We start from the raw sequence: 22,819 nt of genomic DNA, 5'->3' as shown, positions 1-22,819 counted from the left end.
ATTAGTTGAGTATACTTACAGACTTTCCTTTTCGATAAGATGTTGATAGTTAAAACAACCATAAGAGGATTATTCCTATAAAACTGCATGAACCTAAAACAAATAGAGGGTATAAGATATTATGAGAATCAAAATAATAAAAGTGAGGTTAGAATAAGTGATTCATTACCGAGGCTTGAAACTTGTTCGAAACGATAGGATGAAAATAAGTAGATCTAAAGTAAAGGAGAAGGGAAATATGTTTAAACCTATATTTTATTGCAATTTTACTTATATTTACTGCACTTACATATTTATATGAATATTATGACAGTTGACAGCCATCATGATGTTTTGAAGTATCACGTACCTAGAATTAAAAGTAGTAGAAAGCTTAACTATAATCAAACATACCTTCCTAATGGCAGATTTCCAACGCAACCAATGGCAACACAAAAGGTCAATTCATAAGAAGCCACTGAATTCCTAACTCCTAAGATTTGAAAAGTAAAAGGTGAAGAGCAAATTTTCATCATTGGAAAATGGGAACCAAATTTAATACGACATTCCTTATGAGTTTATTGAAAAAGACACTTTATGAAAGTGTCATTTTATTAAAAAGGGGAGTGTAACGATCGCATAAATTTGCATTCCATCCGCTAGGAACAGCACCGTCGCTTCCATAGAATGCGCGGTTTCGATTCGAAATTATAAAATATTCGTGCGAAAAGTAAAAAGATTGGCAAGCAACATTTCAGGGCAAATCGGCATGAATATGGTTTAAGTGATAATCATTCCTGTAAGCGAATAAATGTATATGTTAGATTTGTCGAGAATTTTTGGACGGAGGAAATTTGATGTAATGTTTAGATTTAAGATAGCAGACTTGACAGCAGAATATACAATTCTTATATTTATTATCAAATTGGCGACAGAAAATCGTTACACTGAACCGAGGGGAGAATCATTTTGGTTTTCGTTGAAATGATTAAGACCTCCGGGTAGTCGGTTCTCCGAACTATAATGTAAACATTATGAGCGGACTTGGCTTTATCGTAGTCGGCGAAGAGAGAGAAAGCACGAAAGAGGGGGAGCTAAGGACCGCTACGACGGTACCGAAACTCCCATCGCCGAAGTCATTCATTTTGTTAATCTAATATCACAAAATCTATAGTTGTCAGTTCATTTTGTTGCCTAATTATCCGTTTTCAGAAAGAAGAGAAGAGTTTCATCGAAGGGTTTGGGTTTCTAAACCCTTAATTGCGGTAACGAGCCAACGGAGCCGAACAGGATCTATTTTAATAAATCAAAGTTAAAATTTTTGAACTTTTAAATTCGGGATAATTCCGCGCCAAATTCGGCTCCGCGTGTTACAATTCGTAAATACTAATGCCATCTCTTAGAATTTGCAGGTACTTATCAGACTGCCAAGTAATAGCAGTAAATGTATGGAGTTTCGTAACCGCTTGTTGCTAGCATTATTCGCCTATGTCTCCAACCAGGGCACCTCCACGTGGTGACGGTGGGCAACGGATCCACATTGGCTGAGTCCCTAAGTAAACGGCGTTCATGCCGTCATGGCAGACACAGGTAAAAAGTGTATTACGATGCAGAGAAAAACCCCAGTATCGGCGTCTGGTCAGTGTGGGAAAGCGGGCTCTCCGACGTCGTCATCATGCAACCGTAGCTCTTCATCAATGGATCACTTGGTTGGTGTAGAGTATCATGCTACAAGGAAAAAAACCGCGAGCATTTCTCAATCGCATGCCTGCAAGAATAGCTCAGATTCATTCTGTTACATTTGCGGTAAATATGAAGTGAGCAGTTTGCGAAAATCAATCGACGAGGAAGTGAAAAGTCTTTACGAAAAGTGTTTTGACGTACCGCAAGTACTCTACACCAACCACATGGAAAAAACCCGTTATTGCGAAGGCATACTACTTTTGCATGAATTCCGTCAAAGGGTTCAACGCCAAAAATAAAAATAACATTTCGTACATTAATGTGTGCACAGTCACAAGAGCAATTGAAATCAATAAGAATGCACGCCAGACTGATTTAAGCGCTTTAAAAGATGATAGAATGGAAGCTGAAAGTCAACGTCATGGAGACGGTAGTGAAACCAGTGATCGAACAGAAAATAGTTCTGATGATTCCGATGAAAGTGACGAAAAAGATGACGAATATGGCGTGCATAAAATGAAATTGAAGGTTCCAATAATAGTGTCGCAACTAGAACTGAATGATTTTATTAGAGATCTTGGATTACCGAAAGACGGCGCTGAATTTGCCGCTTCATTTCTAAAACGAAGACATCTTCTAGAGCCAAAGACAAAAGTTTCATTCTATCGCGACAGGGACAAAGAATTCAGAAAGTTTTTCGTTAAAGATGAAGAGACGTCTTTAGTGTACTGCACTGACGTTAACGGACTAATGAACCACTTGAAGAAAAATGTGTACAGAGACGAAGAATGGCGACTTTTCATTGATTTGTTAAAACGCAGCATTAAGGCTGTGTTACTGCATAACACCAATACTTACGCTCCTATACCTATAGCTCACTCAACGCTCATCAAAGAAGAATATAACAATGTTAAAATGCTTCTTGAAAAAGTAAATTACACGAATCACAAATGGCAAATATGTGGTGACCTCAAAATCATAACAATGATATTAGGCCAAGAATCGGGTTTCACGAGAGAGCCTTGCTTTATATGCCTGTGGAATAGCAGAGATCGAGCAAAAAAGTCCAGACTACGAGAATATTGTTGCGAAAATGATAAGAAACTACAAAAAGTTAGGCAGCTTGATGAATTTAAAACTTCACTTTCTAGATTCCCATCTGGATAAGTTTCCACAAAATGTTGGTAATTTCAGCGAAAAACAAGGGGAACGTTTTCATCAAGACATAAAAGTGATGGAACAACGATATCAGGGTAGATGGGACGAGGTCATGATGGCTGATTTTTGCTGGATGTTGAAAAGGGAAACGAATGTAGGTCTTAAACGTAAGCGTAACCCTTTGCATCGTTCATTCGAAGAAAAAAGGAGACGTTATAGCAGGCAGAAAATAGACTAAAGTAGGTCTATAAATCAATTTAATTACGATAAAAAGCAAGATAAAATGTAAACACGAAAGATAGTATAAATATATACCTCAAGTTTAAGAAAAGCGAAGAGAAAAATTTTTTGAATAAAACTCTTATTCATTTGCATGTTTAAGTTACAGTTCTACATTTTAATTGATACAAACATTGTCAGGTTAATTGAAATGGGGTCAATTATACTTGTCGTTCTAAGTTTCTTCAAATTAGTAATGTGCGTCTAAATTTTTAACCACCTGTGGTAAAATGAAATTAATTTTATTGTGTTACAACGGGAACTTCTAAGTTAAGTTGTGTTTCGTTAAGCAAAATTTCGTTAGGTTCTGTGAAGTTAGATTCATTTGTAGATTAAGATAGATTTAACCTATTAAATATAGCACACATTTAGGACTGAGAACCGTACGCTTACATAGCTACACGTGTGGTTGAATTTCATTCGGCTAGGTTAGGTTAGGTAAGGTTTTGATAGGTTAGGATAGGTTAAACCTCTATGTAGGTTAAGCCGAAGCTGAATGAAACGGAACCGCAAACACAACGGGACAACACAATCAGTTTAATTGTGTTACGTGCAGTTAAGTTAGGTTAGGTTAGGTCAGGTTTTTTCAGGTTAGGATAGGTTTGACCTATTTACAGGTTAAGCCCAAGCTGATTCAAACGGTACCGCAAACACAACGAGACAACACAATCAGTTTAATTGTGTTTCGTGATGTTAGGTTAGGCTAGGTTAGATTTATTTCTAGGTTAGGCTAGAGTTGACCCATGCGATGTAGCACACATTTGCTACTGGGAAAATATGCTTCCAGAGCTTTACGTGTAATTCAATAAATTTCTGTTAATTCGGGTTAGGTGGGGTCAGTTTCTGTTGGGTAAAGTTATGTTAAATAAGTTGATATCAGGCAAGAGTTGATACTTCAAAGTTGTCGACATGTTTTTGAAGTGAAAATTTGCATCACTGGCATTATTTTGACATTTATTTGCCTCAGTGCATGATTTTTCGTCATTTTTTGAGATTATGGCTCAACCATGACGTGATGGGTGATTTTTAATACCGAATTTGAATTCAGCGCCCCAAAATCCATAGGAATACGTGTGTCTTGTTATCAGATCCGCACACTTTTTTTGTGTGGCTGTGTAATTTACAAGTGACCATGTGCCTTAAAGAGCCCGGATAAGAACCGGACATAAAAGTGTATCCTTATTTTAATTTCTGGTTCCAGTTGGCAGATACGAACCGCGTTGAACCAGGTAGCCGGTACTCTTTTACTTAATAATTTACAAGTGGCTATGTGCCTTAAAGAGACCGGATAGGAACCGGGTAAAAAATATATCCTTATTTTAATTTCTGGTTCCATTTAGCAGATAAGAACCGTGTTAGACCAGGTAGCCGGTACACTTTCACCTGATAATTTACAAGTAGATATGTATCTTAAAGAACCCGGATAGGAATCGGGTGAAAAAGTATATCGTTATTTTAATTTCTGGTTCCATTTGCCAGATACGAACCGGGTAGAACCAAGTAGCCGTTACACTTTCAATTAATAATTTGCAAGTGGCCATGTGCCTTAAAGAGCCCGGGCAGAAACTGGGTAAAAAAGTATATCCTTATTTTAATTTCTGGTTCCATTCACCAGAGACGAACCGGGCAGAACCAGGTAGCCGGTACACTTTCACTTCATAATTTACAAGTGGCCATGTAGCTTAAAGATACCATATAGGAACCGGGTAAAAAAGTATATCCTTATTTTAATTTCTGGTTTCATTTGTCAGATACGAACCGGGCAGAACCAAGTAGTCGGTACACTTTCACTTAATAATTTGCACGCGGCCATGTGCCTTAAAGCAGGCTCTGCCAACTCCTATGGGCGGTCGTACGGAAGCATAGAAACTAAAAAAAAGCTGAGTCACCACTTGATGGCGCTGTATATCGGTCCCTCCTCGCACTTGACGTCTCTTGTCTTGGTTGCATTAGTTTCCCTTCCTCTGTCGTAAATTTTATCGCTGTCGCACTCAGTCGCACTTGCACAATAGCCAACCTTGCTTACACAGAAAATGACAGCTTGACAAAACAAGACGCTGGTTGACGTGACGAAAAAATATGGACCAAAATATATTTTTTATTCAGAGTATTCCAATTTTTAATTCTAATTGCATGAAATTAATTTATTAAATTATTATTGATTATTATTTGCTTGGTTGATGTCATTCTTTTAAGCAAAAATTTGAAAAAAGATCTCACATTCATATTTTAAAAATAAACTAACTTTTTAAATCTTATTTTCGTTGCTTCGATTAATTTCTTGTAAAATTATCCTTTACAAAGAAACCAATGCGAAAATCAAATAAAAATATATAAAGAATCATTCTTCTGAAATCATGGATATTTTTATTTGATTTTTGCATTGTCTTCTTTACTTTGATTTAATTTTTAATTCAATTATGTAGAAGTTATCTGGATATTATCTGGACGCCATCTTTTATCTCATCTTAATGTTCTGTGTCGCCGTCTGATGGCGCCCTTGCTTCTTTATTTTTTACCATTGAGTTGGTAGAGCCTTCCTTAAAGAGCCCGGATAGAAACCGGGTAAAAATGTATATCCTTATTTTAATTTCTGGTTCCATTTGCCAGATAGGAACCGGGTAGCACCAGGTAGCCGGTTCACAAGCGACGATTTCCATATAGAGACCAGATAGGATCCGGGTAGAATTCTAATTTTATATGATCATTATTTTCATTCTGTTTCCATTGACCAGATAAAAATCGGGTAGGCGCGAGTGGAGTATTTAAACAACTTATTTTTTATTACCATTTCCCGGATAAGAACCGGGTAGATTCAGATAGATCTCACAAAATTAAATTAAAGACCAAAACCGTATAGAACCAGGTAAGGAACAAAAGGGTATGTAACCGGTTCCTTTCCGGTTTCAATTGGATTTCAACCTGTCATTTTGAGCAGGGATGTTGCGCGCGAAGTTTAAAAAAAATTCTTTCTCACTTGCATCACAGCATTTTTGTCCGAGGTTGCGAATGCGTGGCGCTAGCATCCAGACAAAATTCTTAAAGTTACCGACGGAACGCTTATTAGCTGCTACTAAAAGAAGATGCACTTGAAGGCGCCTTCGGCTTATGTAAATGACAGGTATTTTATTTTTTAAAGTTTTTACGCTGCAAGAAAAAGTATTGCGATTACTTCGTAAGTTTCTAATGCAAATTTTAACGTAGATTCCGAATTTCAACCATTTAAAACTTGATGTTGCTGTTTTTCTTTAGCTCTTTAAGGCAGAACCGAAGCGGGGATCAGTGGGGTCTTTAATGGTACTTTGTACAGGCTTCTTTCGGTTCCTTCGATCCGCCAGGGTACTTACAGGTTTTCAATCTAACCTCTAATATCACTTCTTTTTCAGAAGGGTTCAGCTGAGAAATCTCAGTATTTTTTCATAAAAGATATGTTCACATATTATTTCACTCTGCTGGAAGTTATTTATCACTCAATTATGTCACTTTCCAACATTTTTCCAAGAATATTACTAGTTATAAATCTGAAACGCTTTATATTTCGTAGTTAACCTGTCATTTCATGTTGCATTTCCAAACATCAATTTGTTACAAGCATGTGATTAAAATGAGGAAATAATTGTACACACTTCGCTTTTAATATGTTAATAATTTGAGTGGGAAACATATTGCCACTGGTTGTCCACCAGAGAAGTCACTAGTGACTGTTTTACTGAATCCTGTAACAACCATGTGACTATACAGACTAGTAACTGTGTTAGCTGGTCTATCATTGTCTTCCTGTCATTGCTTTCCTGAAACAGCGTAGAGGAGGGTTGTGCACGTAATATACCTTAGGTAAATTGCATGTTTTTTACAAAACGTAATATACGTTTTCAAGATGGTGTCGACATTATCACATTTTCTTCCATAACTTTAAAATAGCGCCGGTAGCGGTATGCGATATTATGTTGCATGCATGAAATTTAAAGCGAATGAAAAAAAAATTATTATTCTACAACATCGACAATGAATAGAAGCGGCAGACCGAGGAATCCATGTTGGGAAGAATTATCCTTCCTAAAAAAAAATTGGTAAAAATTTTGCGTTTTGTGAGGGATGCAACCTCGTGTTATCGAATACGGCTAAAGAAAGTTTAAGAAACCACAGGTAAATTTTCAAACCATCCGAACTGCAAATATCTTTAAAATAAACAAACAAATCATTCAAGGATTTTCGCTAATTTCAAAACTTTTTTTCAGAAAAAAGTGCGTTATAATTATGAACGCATGAGAAGAAACCCTGATGCAAATAGATGAAAGCAGTCAAAATGATAATTCTAAAATGAGTGGTGTCAGTTTTGATATTCTTGGCGATATTTTGATCTCAAATGAAGTTCTGATAAACAACATTATAAAAAATGAGTTTATATTATGCTCTATCCGAGTCCACCATCTTTATTACGTTTATTACGTTTTTACAGGTTTTTTTTACGTATAATACATTTTTTCGCATAATACGTCAGAAACCTCGAGTGACGCGTCACTGCACAACCCTGGCGTAGAGATCCTCAAGGGAGAGTTGAGAAACGGGTTACTCAAAATCTGATTGGCTCCGCTGAACCGGAACTAGTTTAACTTTTGTGAGTTTTGATCAGCGTGGGTTGGCGCTATCTTCAAATCACAATTTTATTTTAAAGGGGATTTAATACAGAATAGGGACAACACTCAAACAAGAACATTTTTAATTATTGGGAAGGTTAGTTATTAAGGTTAGAGAAAAATAATATTCACTTTGAAAAAAATATACTTCAAAATTTTCATATACAAAAGAATTAATAAAAATTAAAACTCTGCAAACTTTTCGCGGCCCATGACAATATCAAAGTTCCGGTACAGCGGGGACTATTGGAGGGTGAAACGCGTCTCAACTCCCCCTGAGACCCAGATAGCAAAATGTCCGCATGGAGCCCGCATATGGACGCCGTATGGCGTGTCAGCACGCATCCGTCGCATCGCGTGTTAAGACGCATGCGCCTGGGTATTGCGCCCATAAAATTTCAACATTTTTTATGAGTTAACATTTTGTAACAGTCACAGGGACAATGGTACAATTTTGAGAACAAGAAGTATCTGCTCTCAATGCGAAGCACAATATTGTTCCTGTCACTGTTTAAAATATACTACAAAAGCAAGTACAATAAAAAAATTTAAAGACAGTTTTATTTCATAAATAACGTTGTTTCATTAAATTTTAGGAATATCATGAAACGATGGTTAGTAGAGCGAAATTTTAAAATAAAATTGCCTGATTTTCCTCCATAAATAATACTATATTTACATTATAGTATCTTTACTTGTGGCCACAATATTACTGTGATCAGGTACTCAGGCTAGGCCAACTACTTGGAAAATGAATGGCGATATTCTGCGCCCTCTACCACTGTCAGGAGAACTGTAGAAGTCTGCATGCGTTGGTGTACATATATGTATATGCCCTCTTTCCTACATGTATTGAATCCTAAAATAATTAACGAAAAAGGAAGAATAAAGACAGTATTAACTAAATGAGAAACGAAAAATGAGAAATTAATGATAATTAGCATTCTGTTTCTCATTCCTTGTTTCTCATTACCTTCATTTTGCCCTTTTGTTTTTCAGAGGCTGTGGTTTTATAGGTTAGCTTCTGCAACGCGGCATTTCCAGTGACCGCCACCCTCTGTAGGCCTATTAATCGTCGTGCTAGAAACCTATATCCTATTTGCGCACGCAAACTGGCATGCAACTGGCAAGCAAATTTCTTTTTAGATCATTTAAAAAAATGAAAAAATAAGTATACCTCAAGATTTCGATTTCTTGATACTGCATCAAAATAAATCTAATAAATAATATAATCTTCAAAATAAAACTTTCAAGCATTTAGGTATCTTGCATATTAATAATGTGTGGTATGTTCTAATAAAAAGGACTCCCTTGTGTAATGGGTTTTTCTATTCCTCTTATGGATTTTTTAACGTTTTTTACGTATTTAGAAACAAGTTTAAATATATTGATCATACCTATTTTTATATACAAGACTATATTTTGACGTGATAAATAACGTTGAAGTGTTAGTTTTCTCTTGCAGAATCACTACAAAGGACATAAATAAAAGCTACAGATTTTTTTTTAAATCCGCACGTTACTCCGACGCCTTATCGCGATGACGGTCACATGCTATGTAGCACATCGCGCACACCGATGGCGGGTACAGTGGAGATTTACGGACGATCTGCAAGTCGTGTGGGCACTGTGTCGGTAGTCCCGCAGACATGTCGCGCTCTCACGCGGCACAGTGGTTGAAAATTCTAAAAAGCTGGCCATAATGCAAAAAAATTTTTTTTACGTACATTCAAAGATTCAAATAAATGCAGCGGTACCCCTAGCATCGGTCGGGAACGATATCTAAGAACTCGTGCTGTTTCTTGCTTTCTTGTGTACACACGTCGAATGCTTCGAAACGCGTGCACGTCGCGAGTAATAAAAATAGTTTTTCAAAAGCGCAGTGTTTTTTAATGGAGTGTTCAATTCCAGTGATACAACATGGATTGTTCTCGTAACTGTAAGCACTTGAAAAAATAGTGTAACATAAATAGATATGACAAAAATAAGAGTAAAAAATTAATAAACAATTTACTTCGATTTTTGAATTCTTATATCAATTCACGTTAATGAAAATAAAGTATAGAAAAAAGTCTTGCTAGGGCGGGCCCTGTTTTCAATTCCCAAAGGTAAATTACACATTCACGTGAAACATATTTGATAATTAGGTGTCCAAAGTTGCCCGTTTGGTCTTAAGACATTATTTCAGATAGATTGTACAGAAGCGCTCTGAAACGCTCATTGTGCAGTGCACGTTATTCATACAATAACAACGTAAACTTTTGTTATTTTACTGTTCTATTAACTTCAACTAATGGTATAAACAGACATCTGGTCATTAAAGGAACGTATTGTTTAAACAAGAACAAAATATCCACTTGATATTAATACAAAATGTGTCATATTTTATACTATTAAATAAAGATTCAGTGATATATGAGATATAAGGATAGTGAATAATCAGATATTAATAACATAATTTCATCAAGTAATTTCAAATATTATAAAATATTGTGAATATTTTACATGTAGAAGAATTTTCATTGATATAACATAACTCTCATAAGATTTTAAAAACGTTACTTTTCCAGGTACTGACCATGGAGATACAAAACTGATTTGAAAAAAGGTGGAATGATGCTCATAGGACGAAACAAAATTTTTCAACAAAAATGCTGAGTGGCTGAGAAATCAATCTTGTTGTGAAGAAATCAAAATTCACAAAATTACCCGCCATTTTGTATCTGCCATTTTGTTAAAAGAAACAATACCAGAGTCGTAATTCGTGACCTAAAAAACCTCTTAATAATCATTTTTGTCATAAGAAATCAACATTTTTGAAAATCCCCTGCTATTTTGTATCCGCCATGTTTTTGAAACCAATATCAGGTTCGTAATCAGCGAACCCGAAACCTCTAACTGATCCTTCTTTTCATAAAAAAATCAAAATTGGTGAGAAGCCTCCGCCATTTTTTAATCGCCATTTTTTTCTTTTGAATAAACAATATTAGACTCGTAATCCGCGAACCCGAAAACCTCTAAATGATCCTTTTTTAATGAAAAAATCCAAATTTGTGAGAATCCTCGGCCATTTTGTAACCGAAATTTTTTTTCAAAAACCAATATCAGATTCATAATCAGCGACCCCAAAAACCTCCGAGTAAGAAAATTCATCCCAAAATGATGACATTATTGAATTATGACCAGCTTTTTGGGGATTTTGACCACTGTGTGCCGTGCGGCCTGTGTGCTGCATCACGTATTGTTACCCTGGTATATACTACCTAGTATATACCAGTATATTTTAGAAGCATATAAATCAAGCACTTTTTTGTTGGTTAATTCAAAAAATTAGATTTTGCTGAATTTGATGCGTGTGTATATTTCGAGGTTAATTTTAGAAAATTGTTGCAAAGTTTCTTATGGGTGGATAGAAAATTTGCAAATTATCCAAATAATATTTTGAATTTCTATTAAAATCAGGAAAGTTATGTACTCTTGAATCTTTTGAAAGTGTTCAGAAAAAGAGAAAAAAATGTATTTTTCTGATAGATTAGGAAATTTCATTCAAATTCTCCACTAGGTGTCAAATATATATATATATATAGAAACTATCTTATTCAAATTCTTCGATGAGACCAAAATTCAAAAAGTTCATGCTTTTTCAAAATTTAAAGAAAAAAATGTATGAGTTGCTTCCTAGATTACTTTTGAAGGATTTGTCAAATCGAATCATTTGATAAGCTTCTTAAGGTTCCAAAAATAAAGGTTAAGTTTCAACAAGATAAAAAAATGTAGGGCCTCGAACAAAAATAAAACACCCAAAACAAATACAAATCTATTGTGATGGGGGGTCAAGTAGAACTGACCTTGACAAAATTTATCAAGCAAAATCGAGATATAAACATAAAACTATTAAGGAATAACTTGAAAATTTGTATATGTGAAAAATGAATTTAACAAGATCAGAGATTTTAGAAACTTTTACATTCTAAGAACAATAATGAAAGCTAGAAATGTTAAATTATTGAAAATAAAAATTGATCGAATATGAAATATCTAAACTTCTAGAGGTGCTTGAAGCCGCTAACAAAAGATTAAGTACATTGAGAGGAACAGCGGAAGCGATAGTAGAAGCGGAAAAATGCAGAGCTAAGAATTTAGAGGTAAATAATTTAGAAAACTTTGAAAACAAATAAAATAGTAATGCTCCTTGCCAAACAATTATCAGAGACAACATAAATAATCAAGAATCAATTTAGGTTACAAGAGATTACAAGTTAACAACAAAATTAAACTTAAACCAATGGTTGGATTATTTAGAATCAAAACTAACCTTTAACAATCTTTTAGATGTCATTGATTCAAAAGTATTCAGTCCACAAAATTTAGATGAAGAAACAATAATAAGAAGAAAGGGGATGGTCAGAGACATAATAATAAACCATTTAGACGAAGATTATTATAAAAGCATATTAGATATAAAAGAACCTAAAAGTATTTTACAAAAATTAAAACAACTTAAAAGAGTAGAAGTAAATGTAACACAGTCTTCGTTAAGGACACAGCTCTACCAACTAAAAATAAAACCAAAAGAAATAGTTTCGAGTAACAGTCAACAGGCGTTATACGTCTTACATTTTAACGTAGAATCCGAAACTCAACATTTAAAAGTTGATTTTTCTGCTTTTCGAGTTTTTAAAAAAGGAACCGAATGGAGTCTTTACGGGTACTTTGTAAAGGCTCCATTCGGTTCCTTCGGCCCGCCAGGGTTGAAAGATGTTCCGGAGAAGTTATTAGAAGCACAAACAAAAATGAGTCAGCACACATAGAAGTAGATGGAAAGGGGGATCTTTTTCTTCATGTCTTAGGAGTGGGAATAATAAAATTAACAAGCGTTATTTCGGCTAGAGACATATCAGAAAATTTATTATCACTGAGCCGGTTTACCGATGCAGGTTTAAGTATATATCTTGATAAGGAGAAATGAAGAATATTCGATAAAGAATCAGGAAAGGAAATTTTGAATGGAGTTTACGAAAAACTAAATTGGATAGTAAAGTCAAAAAAAATAATTTCAGATACGAAAATTAAAATTGTATAGCTCTATTAATAAACTTATCGTATAACGAACAGTATCAGATGCATGACAGAGTTCCTACGACATTGGACGCGGAAGAAGTAGAAAGTAATTCAAATTTAGAGAAAAATGCGGCTGAGATTGGGAGGGAGGATAGAATTTCTTCTGATGAAGACAATACAGAAACTAATACGACAGTTTCAAATAAGAAGTTTGACTTTTACGAATCAACGTTAAATATAAACATTTTAGATTTAGATGAAATAGAGGATATGGACACTATAAATTATATGTGCACAACAAATCCATTAGGGAGCGAGAACATAAAATACAACCAGCATAGTGAGGCAATATTATAAAATGTTCGTCTAGGACATGCGTCACTAAACTATCTAAAAACCTTACAAAAATCAGACGAAAATCTTCAAAATGTAAACTTAGATAATTCCATATTAGAATGCAAAGTATGCATCATGGCAAAAAAGGACAAATTACCATTTGAACGTTAAATATCAAAAGTCATAAAGCCACTTCAAAGAATCCACATAGACATCATGGTACCAATAAAACCCATGTCACATCCTGGACATAATTTTTGCAATTTTTGACATTTTTTCAATTAGCTAGAAACTTATTAGGTAAAGAGGAAATGTTTTCTTTATCTGATCAGACCAAGGGAAAAGAATTAATAGGGGAAAATTGTAAAAGTAATAGAGAAGGAAGGTATAGATGCCGAATTTTCACCACCATACACATCAGAACTTAATGGCACAGCAGAAAGGTTTAACAGAACGTTACAGGAAAAAATTGGAGCATTAATGCTTGACTCAGGATTACCCAAAAGTACGAGGTGTGTTAAAAAAATAAGGTGACTTTATGGTTTTCTCAAAAAATATTCATTTATTCCTCAATACTTATGTTGTCCCCTTCAAAGTAATCCCTCTCAGATATAATACACTTGTGCCAACGCTTTTTCCAATCATCGAAGCACTTCTGATACTCATTTTGTGGTATAGCTTCGAGTTCTTTCAGCGATGCAGTTTTTATCTCCTCAATCTTTGAAAATCGATGTCCCTTCATGGGTCTCTTCAGTTTTGGGAAAAGAAAAAAGTCACTGGGGGCCAAATCCGGTCGATATGGAGGCTGAGGCATGACAGTGGTGCTGTTTTTGGTCAGAAAATCTTTCACAAGCACTTTCAAAATTAAGCAGTTTTGGAACAAATTTCGCTGACATACGTCTCATGCCCAAAACGTCCGAAAAGATAGCATGGCATGAGCCAACCGATATGCCAACATCTTCAGCAACTTCCCTGATGGTAATTCGGCGATTTTCAACACCATTTCTTCCACTGCTTGAACGTTTTCATCTGTTGTTGACGTGCTGGGACGTCCAGGGCAAGGTTCGTCTTGGACATCCTCTCGGCCTTCTTGGAACAGCTTGTACCACTTATACACATTTTTCTTACTCAGAGTAGACTCACCGTATGCAACTGTCAACATTTCAACACCAGCTATATAGTCAAAACTGTGAACATATGATCGTGACGAGTGTACCAACACAACAAAACAAAAAATTTAAAACTTGAATGTACGTAGCCTGCGAAAATTGAAAAGTCACCTTACTTTTTGAACACACCTCGTATTTGAGAGTTGGCAGCAGAAGGTGCGACACATATTTATAATCGCACACCTCACAAATCTGTAGGATTTGAAACCCCACTCATAAAGTTTCAAACTTAAAACAAAATTTTCAGGATGAGCGATAAAATCCGTCTTAGTTGGATATACAAAAACAGGCTACATTTTGTAACACCCTAGTAAGGGTAAATTCTTGGAGTGTAGACATGTGAAATTCAACGAAAGGTTAAGATATGGAGAAGGTTTTAAGAGGAAAGAATCAGAAAAGAAAGTAGAAGAAGAAAAGCATAAAGGGGAAAAAGAGGACACAAGTCAGATCAAAGTTTTTGAGTTCGAGGAAAACCAAAAATCAAAAGGGGAAGAAACAAACATTAAGAGAAAAAGAGGTAGACACAAATGGACGTGAAAACAGCATATGTAAATAAAATCCCAGAGGCAGAAATGTATATGGAGATACCTGAAGGATTAGATTGTGATGAAGAAACCAGAAAAACAGAAGTATGTAAGTTATAGAAGCCAATATATGGGTTAGAATTCAGTAGAAAAAAATGAAACAAGCGATTTTCAGAAGAAGTTTTAAAGTTAGTCTTAGAAAATGACTTACATAAACCATATCTGTTTACATGGAGAAAAGAAGAAAAGATCGCTGTATTAGTTTTATATGTAGACGACATGTTAATCTCTAGCAATGAAAAAGAAAAATAAGAAGAAATAGAAGAAAAACTAGGGAAAGTTTTTAACATGACAGATCTTAGGAAACCAAAGAAATTCCTGGGAAATAATAAATAGAATAGAAAAATGACAATATAGCAAAAGGACTGCTCAATAAAAATATTATACAGATTTAAAATGAATGATATCAAAGCACAAAATACACCAATGGCAATAGAATCAGAAAAAGTAATTAACGTACCTTTTAGAGAGGTTATAACAAGTTTGCTTTATTTGGCAGAAACTACCAGTCAGATATTGCTTATGCGATAAGTTACTTTGCTAGAAGACAATTAGAACCAACAGAAGATGATTGGATAGGAGTAAAAAGAATATCTAGATATATTCGAGGGACATTAGAGATAGGATTAACATATGCAACGGATTCTAATAATCTAGAAGCAATGACAGATGCCAGTTTTAGAGACCTAGAGGATTCAACCTAAACGGGTGGGTATGTGATAGCTATTTTTTAACGGAGATGGTCTTCTTTATGTTACACCTTGAAACAAGCCCACTCTTGTTTTCAAATCCAGACTTTTTTTGTGGCATTGTTTGTGATTTTCTCGAAATTTAACTGCACCTAAATGTGAGATTATGTTTTGGTTATAGACATAGATTAGTTTTTCGTATTATTGATAGTTTTGCTTTAATTTTTTTTAATTGTCATTTAAAACTATGAAAAAATGTGCTTTCAATAATTTGTTTAATGAACAATAACCTCATTAGAGACATTTTAAAATGTAATCTACAGAATTGCTGCACAACAAAACTTACCAATTTTTCCAATCTTCTATTCTTTCTTTTTAGAATGATTGTCACTAAACAACTAATACTTTTACATCATATTTTAAACAAAATAAATATTTGTATTTTAAATTTGCACGAAAAATGTCATTTTTGATTGATATCATTTGAATTTTCGCACTACTCGGACCCGAACAGAGCGCGCTCTCTGGTGAGTGGTAAACTCCCCCATTGCTGACGCAAAAAGCGCAAAAGTGTCACTTCCCTGCTTAAAATTACAGATAGGATCCGATAGATCCGGATGGAATACGAATTTTTATCAGTTTCTATCTGGAAACTTACACGTTATTCGTGTTCTTTTTTATACGGTTCTATCTGATAATTGGCCGGTCCATAATACTTATTCGATCTGTTTTCGTATCTGTGTTTATACGGAATTCCCTCGATCCGCATATTACCATGCTCGGCTTTTTCTCGGGTTCTATCCGAAAACTTACACGGTATTTGTTTCCTCTATTTTATCCGGTTCTATCCGGCAATTGACTGGTGCATGATATTTAGTCGATCTATTTTTCTATGCCTGTCTATATGGCATTTTTTCGATCAGCATATTACCCTGCTCCATTCTTTATAGGTTACTATGCGGAAACTTATATGGTCTTTGTGTTTCACTGTTCGTCCAGTTCTATTTGGCACTTGAACGGTGCATATAATATTGTATTGATATTTGTTTTTATTCGTATCTATACTGAAATTTTGTGGCTCCCTAAATTTCCCTATCCGACTCTTTGTCGGGTTCTATTTGGATGGTTATACGGTGTCATAAATTTGGCTTATCTGGTTTTACATTTGACTCCATGCGAAATATTTACGCTGTTCATATTTCACTATGGGGCATTTTATCGGGCTCGTATTGTTGTATAATCTTAATTTTTATAGTTGTTAAGTGAACAATTCGTCAATACGACACCTTACACAAATAATCGTACGCTTAAACAATTTCGCAATCGATGCACTTAGTTCTTGGTCACAAAATTTTGGATTATAATAAGTAGTTCTGAGGAAAATTTAAAATTTTCAAGAAACTTGAATGAAAAAAATGACCAAAATACTTTTGGTCTTTAAGTATTCCAAAGGTTTAAAAACAATCCAAAAGTTATAAATAATTTTAAGAAACTTGAGTACAAAAATTCTTTTATAACCTTAAAGGGCAATATTACCAGGGCAGTCTTCTGATGTTAGTTCGGAAAAAGTTCCAGATAGGGGCGTATAAGAATCCGTCAGACAAATAATTCAATTATCTATTTCCGATGTTTTCTTCAAAGCCTGATAGATCCAGATAAAGAACCGTTTTCGTGTTTAGGCGAAAACAGTTTTCTAATATAAGTTTCGAGAATGTTTCAGACAGGGCCGCATAAGATTTCGCCGGATAAAGCCAGAATAAGAAAGCCCTGATAGGACAGCTGGATAGAGCCAGAAAGAACATCGTTTTCGGCCTTGAACGAAAAGAGTCTTTAAATGTACGCTCTAACAATATTTCAGATATGGCCGCATAAGATTCCGCCTGGAAAACAATTCGATTTTCTGTTTCCAAAGTTTGCTTCAAAGCCGGACAGATCCGGGTAAAAAACGATTTTTGAACTTTGATAAAATAGTATGTTGTATTGCAAGCGATGCATCTTTTCTGAAATTTAATATAGCCCTATCTTTGTGAATCCATTTCTATCTTTTTTTAGGTATGAGATAGACCTATTTTCTTGAGTCCTAGTCGTTCTATCCAAACAAATCCTCCGCTTATTCTTGTCTATCATTAGCAAGGCGCGCGCTACTTTACGTGCATCTCTGACTTAGTACCGGCAGGTTCCTAGTAGGTTGGCTGACTGTAAATGTCAGACACTACTGAATTCATTTGCACCTTCTATAACTAGAGGGTCAGCAGACGCCTTTGCACAGTGCGAACTTCGACTAGTAAGTCGTAAAGCTGGGGAATTTTGTTGTTAGGTATATAAACTCTTGCTGCTTTAATACTATTTTGCGGAAGTTTTAAATTCGAAACATATTATTATTTTCGAAACGGATAAGAATTCCACATTTTTGAGTGGATTCAAATGGATAGAAATTAAACCGATATATCATTGATAGTGGGTCATCTGGGATAGTTAAAATAGGCATTTGCGAACAACAAAGATAAAAAAATAGGCCCATAGGACCACTCGGGACAGAGCCATTGTTAGAGAAAGATAGACTGTTATGCACACCGTGGATAGAAAAAGATAGATAGTTGTGACTGTAAGAGATAGAGTGAGGGATACAAAGAAATAGATTAAAGTAGATGCGGCGGATAGGGCATGGAAAGAAAAAGATAGAGTTTGTGGGACTCAAAGTGTTAAGCAAACAATTCAATTTTTTGTGTCCAATGTTGGCTTTAAAGCCGTACAGAAGCGGATAGAAAACTATTTTGGAACTTAGATGAAAATACTATTTTAATTTAAGTTCCAACATGGTAACAGATAAAACTGCATACGATTTCGGCGGGCCAATAATTCAATTTTTTGTTTCCGATGTTCGCTTCGAAGCCGTATAGATGCAGATAGAAAACGGTTCTTGGACTTGGATAAAAAGTGTCTTCTTACTTAAATTCCTACAATTTCCCGGATAAAGCCGCATCAGATTCCGATGGCCAATTAATTAAATTTTCTTTTTCTAATGTTCGCATCAAAGCCGGATAGATCAAGATAGAAAACGGTTCTTGGACTTCGATGAAAAGTCGTCCAACTAAAACTTCGACAAGGGTCCGATTAGGGCCGCATAAGATTCCGTCGGACAAATGATTCAATTTTCTCTTTTCAATGTTCGCTTCAAAGCCGGATAGATCCAGATAGAAAGCGGTTCTTGGAATTAAAAGAAAAAGAGTCTTCTAACCTAAATTTTGACAAAATCCCGGATAGGGCCAGATGAAACGCTCATTTCTATCAATTTTAGTGTTAAGTTTTCAATTCGTACTCACGTGGCGTTGTTTTAACGTTATGACGTGCTTTTGCTGTCAAGCGGTACGCTGAATAGCGCCTTTAGTGAGTAGCGAGACGGGTTTATGGTAAGAATATAGGGGAGAAAAGGAGGAAGGATAACGTGTGAACGTTGTCTGTGTATGCATGCACGCCACTGCTGTGCTTCGTTACCAGCTCGTTATTTTCTCCCTTCTTTCGCATCTTTTTGCTTATGACTATAGGGGTACTTAATACTGCATGGATTCGATCGTAACAAATCACAAACGAATTTTTTTTATTTCGTGCTCGAAATTTAGGCTGACCCTCCTCCTTTTTCTTATTATGTGTCTAGTTATTGGGTTTAATTGCAAATAAACTACCTCTTGCATACGCTATTGCAATTAAGAATTTGAGGTATGTACTAGGTTATAACTACTAAATTAAACATTAAGTTAGAGAAAGAGAGAGAAATGGAGTGTGGTGCCAGGAGCTAAAATAGTCTTAATCTTTTGAGTTAACAGCGAATAATTTTTGAATAAATATGGATACATTATAATAATTTACAGAATAAAAGAAATAGGTATTTAGAAAAAAGAACATTTATACTGGGTAATAGAGACCCGTAGTGCCGGTTAAGGGCTAATTATCCTCCCGTGGATTATTCCATGAAGCGAGGCAAGTAACACTCAGCGAGTGAGGGGCGCGAATTCACAAGGTCGCTCACATAATTGCATATTTATCGCGTTATGTATCGCGTGGGAATTTGTTTCCCTTTTTTCTCAAGGAAATTGAGCGTGAACCTGTGCCCGTGCCTCGGACGTGATCCTGAGTAGGGGCAATTGCAGGCACCAGCTTCGCTGGTACATGGTCATGCGCATACTAATTAGTGTACCACGTAAGCGCGCAGTGAAAGCGATTAAAAGAAAAAAGCAAGAAAAGGATTTAAACTCTAAACGTGGAAAATGAAAAAAGGTTTTAATAAAGTAAACGTGAAATTAATTTTTTTTTAAAGTTTTTCGGTCCTTTCCCGTTTGGAGATAATTAAAGAGGGGAATAAGAGGCTCTTCTGAGAGAGCAAGTGTTCCTCTCTAAGCAATGAGCGAATTTTTGAGAGGTCCGCCCTTGCTACCCCATAAAAACGGCTTTTGACAAAAATATTCTTGACTCGATTAATTGTAGATTTTGACGCCAGTGAACCTGAATTATGTCCATAAGCATTTCTCTAGATTATATTTCACCTCGTATAAAGAAATATAATTTAGAGCCTGAGGGGGCCTAATGAGCACACAAGTCCTAAAGTTGTGCTATGAACGTATTTTTCACCGACGTCTCGAGGACTTGCTGAACATCTTTTTAAAGACATGAAAAGATCTAACGGATATCCTAAAGACGTCAAGTCACATAACAGAGGTACATTCTAAGGATGTCTGTAGGAAGTCTTGACGCCCAATAGGTAGGGACTTTGTAAGACGCTTGCTACACACGCGTAAAAGGTAAATGGAAAGTTTTAATATGTTTCCATAATTTTTTGTCATGGAAAAGTAGGCTTCAATGTACCTAAGTCAAATTTCTTCGTAAACTCCCAACTCTAATACTTGCTTTTGGCTATTAATGCTGTTGGAACGGATAGCACAAAAATGGCAAAATCTACGAAACACTTAATACTGACCAGCAGACGATGATAATTCGGTTTTGAGGTTTTAAAAATGCATTTTGAAGATTTTACAGACCCTAAAAGGGGTTCCGCGATTGTGCTATGTGCGCTTACTATCTATTTTTCTGAAAAAAAAATCAAGTAACTGGTAAAAAAAGAGAGTAAAGTGGTTCAGCAAACGACATAAATTGAGCAACAAGGCGACTCACAGCTGTTTGGTGCTGATCGCTTAGTCGTACTTGATTATACCACCAAGAATGCACTTGCGGTAAAAGTGGCATCCTTCTTGGCAGGGGGAAAAATCATTTATTATTGATTGAAATATTTACATATCATGTTATGTTGAACGTGCAAACCCATATGGAAATGGCGCATTACGTAGAATCATATGAATAAGGTTAGTAGTGTACAACCTATTCTGGCTTTATAGTAGTGGTGGAAGCTTCTAATGTTTCCCCTATGGGTTTAAATTTTTCTGATACCTTATTCCCTATTCCTTTAAGCACCCCCACAAACTTACTTGGTGATGGGAGGGGAACAGACAGTTTAAGGTGGGTTCCGAATCACAAAGAGCAACAGCTTTAAATACTCAGAGAACCTTTTTCTCTAGAGGTACCGGTCCCGCGACTCTCCTGAGATGAACAGCTCCCTTGCTAGGCTAGCGTTCACCGCATGGTCCGCCGAGGCTCTTCTAGAGTGAGGGGCGGGAATCAAACCCACAAGTGGGCGGAGTGGGTACCAAGTCTATACTTTAGCCCCCACGACCATCCCCCAGATTTCTTTCTTTATAGAATAATAATATTATTCGCATTCCCAGAATCTAAAACGCCCTCCGAAAGGTACACTTAGAATCCTTGCCAAAATTTGCTATTTCTGAAGAGAAAATTATTATTTGAATATTTTTCGAGAGAAATGTAAATTTATTATCAAAAATAACAATATATGCAAATCTTTATAGATATTTAAAAATCGCCGTCCTTTAGATATGGAGATATAGAATAGAAACTATTTTACATAGCGGACGTCAAATTTAGTTACAATGTTTTACAGGAAAAGATTTCAACAAATAAGCAAATAACTACATTGCCGCGGCGCTCTCTTTTTACAGATTATTGTCTATGCGCTTATACGCAAAGCTTCATTATTCTTATATATCGAGATAATGCACTCGGAGAGATTCAATGTAGAAATAAATTGAAATAGAAATTATACCACACAACGGACGACGAATTTAGTAACAAATTTTGCAAGAAAAATTTTCATAATATTTTCTACGTTCTTATACCTAAAGATTGATTTTTCTTAGATATCAAGATAGTGTACTCAGAGAGATTTAATGTACAACTTAATTAAAATAGAAATTATTTCACACAGCAAACGTTGCATTTAGTAACAATTTTTGCAGGAAAAATGTGCAAACTATTTTCTACGTCCTTATTTACAGAGATTCATAATTCTTAGATAACGAGACAGTGAACTCGGAGAAATTCCATGTACAAATTAATTAAAATAGAAATGATTCTACACGGGAGACGTCGAAAGTAAATTGTTACTAAATTCGACGTCTGCTGTGTACAATAATTTCTATTTTAATTTCGAAAAAAGAAAAATTACCGTTTTTTATAAGTAAATAAAAACTTTTGGGGGTGGGGTGTTTTTCCCTGTAGCTGGTAAAGCGCTTTTTGGACCATTCTAGTATATACACATATCAAATATGGCATGAAAATAAAGCCCGAAAGAAGACCACAGTAGGCAGGTATAGACGTTGGTCTGAAAGCGGTCTTAAACAGTGTCATATTCTGCTCTCCAGAAGACCGCCGATCTTTCGTCAAAGCCAGCATAACAGAAAAAGACCAAGCATCGTTTAAAAGTGGTATCAAATTGGTATTTATTTTCACGGAGATTCCACAGAGCTCTCGTGAAAAAGCATCCCAACGATGTGTGTGTCTCCAGCGCTGAAATTCGATTGCAACCCATCGTTTTTTTTGTATATCGATCGTTGTTTTGAAGTAAAATTCCATCATTGAAGTTCGCTGATAATCGAGTTTTTTTAACAATGCTGAATGCATGCAAAATTTGAAAATCAACGCATCGTTACGGGAAGTTTACAACCCATCACTGACATAAAATTCCATCGTTAAAGTTTGTTATAGGTGTACTTATAGCAATGCAGAAAGCCCGTGAAAATTTAAATCTCTTTTTCATAACTTAAAATCAATGTAAGTGAAATGAAAGTGTTGGATGATTTAATTGAAAGGAAACAACACACAGTTTATTTTGATTAAAA

This window comes from Belonocnema kinseyi, chromosome 9 (assembly GCF_010883055.1).
Source record: "Belonocnema kinseyi isolate 2016_QV_RU_SX_M_011 chromosome 9, B_treatae_v1, whole genome shotgun sequence".
In the NCBI taxonomy this organism is placed as follows: domain Eukaryota; kingdom Metazoa; phylum Arthropoda; class Insecta; order Hymenoptera; family Cynipidae; genus Belonocnema; species Belonocnema kinseyi.
This window is presented reverse-complemented; position numbering follows the sequence as displayed.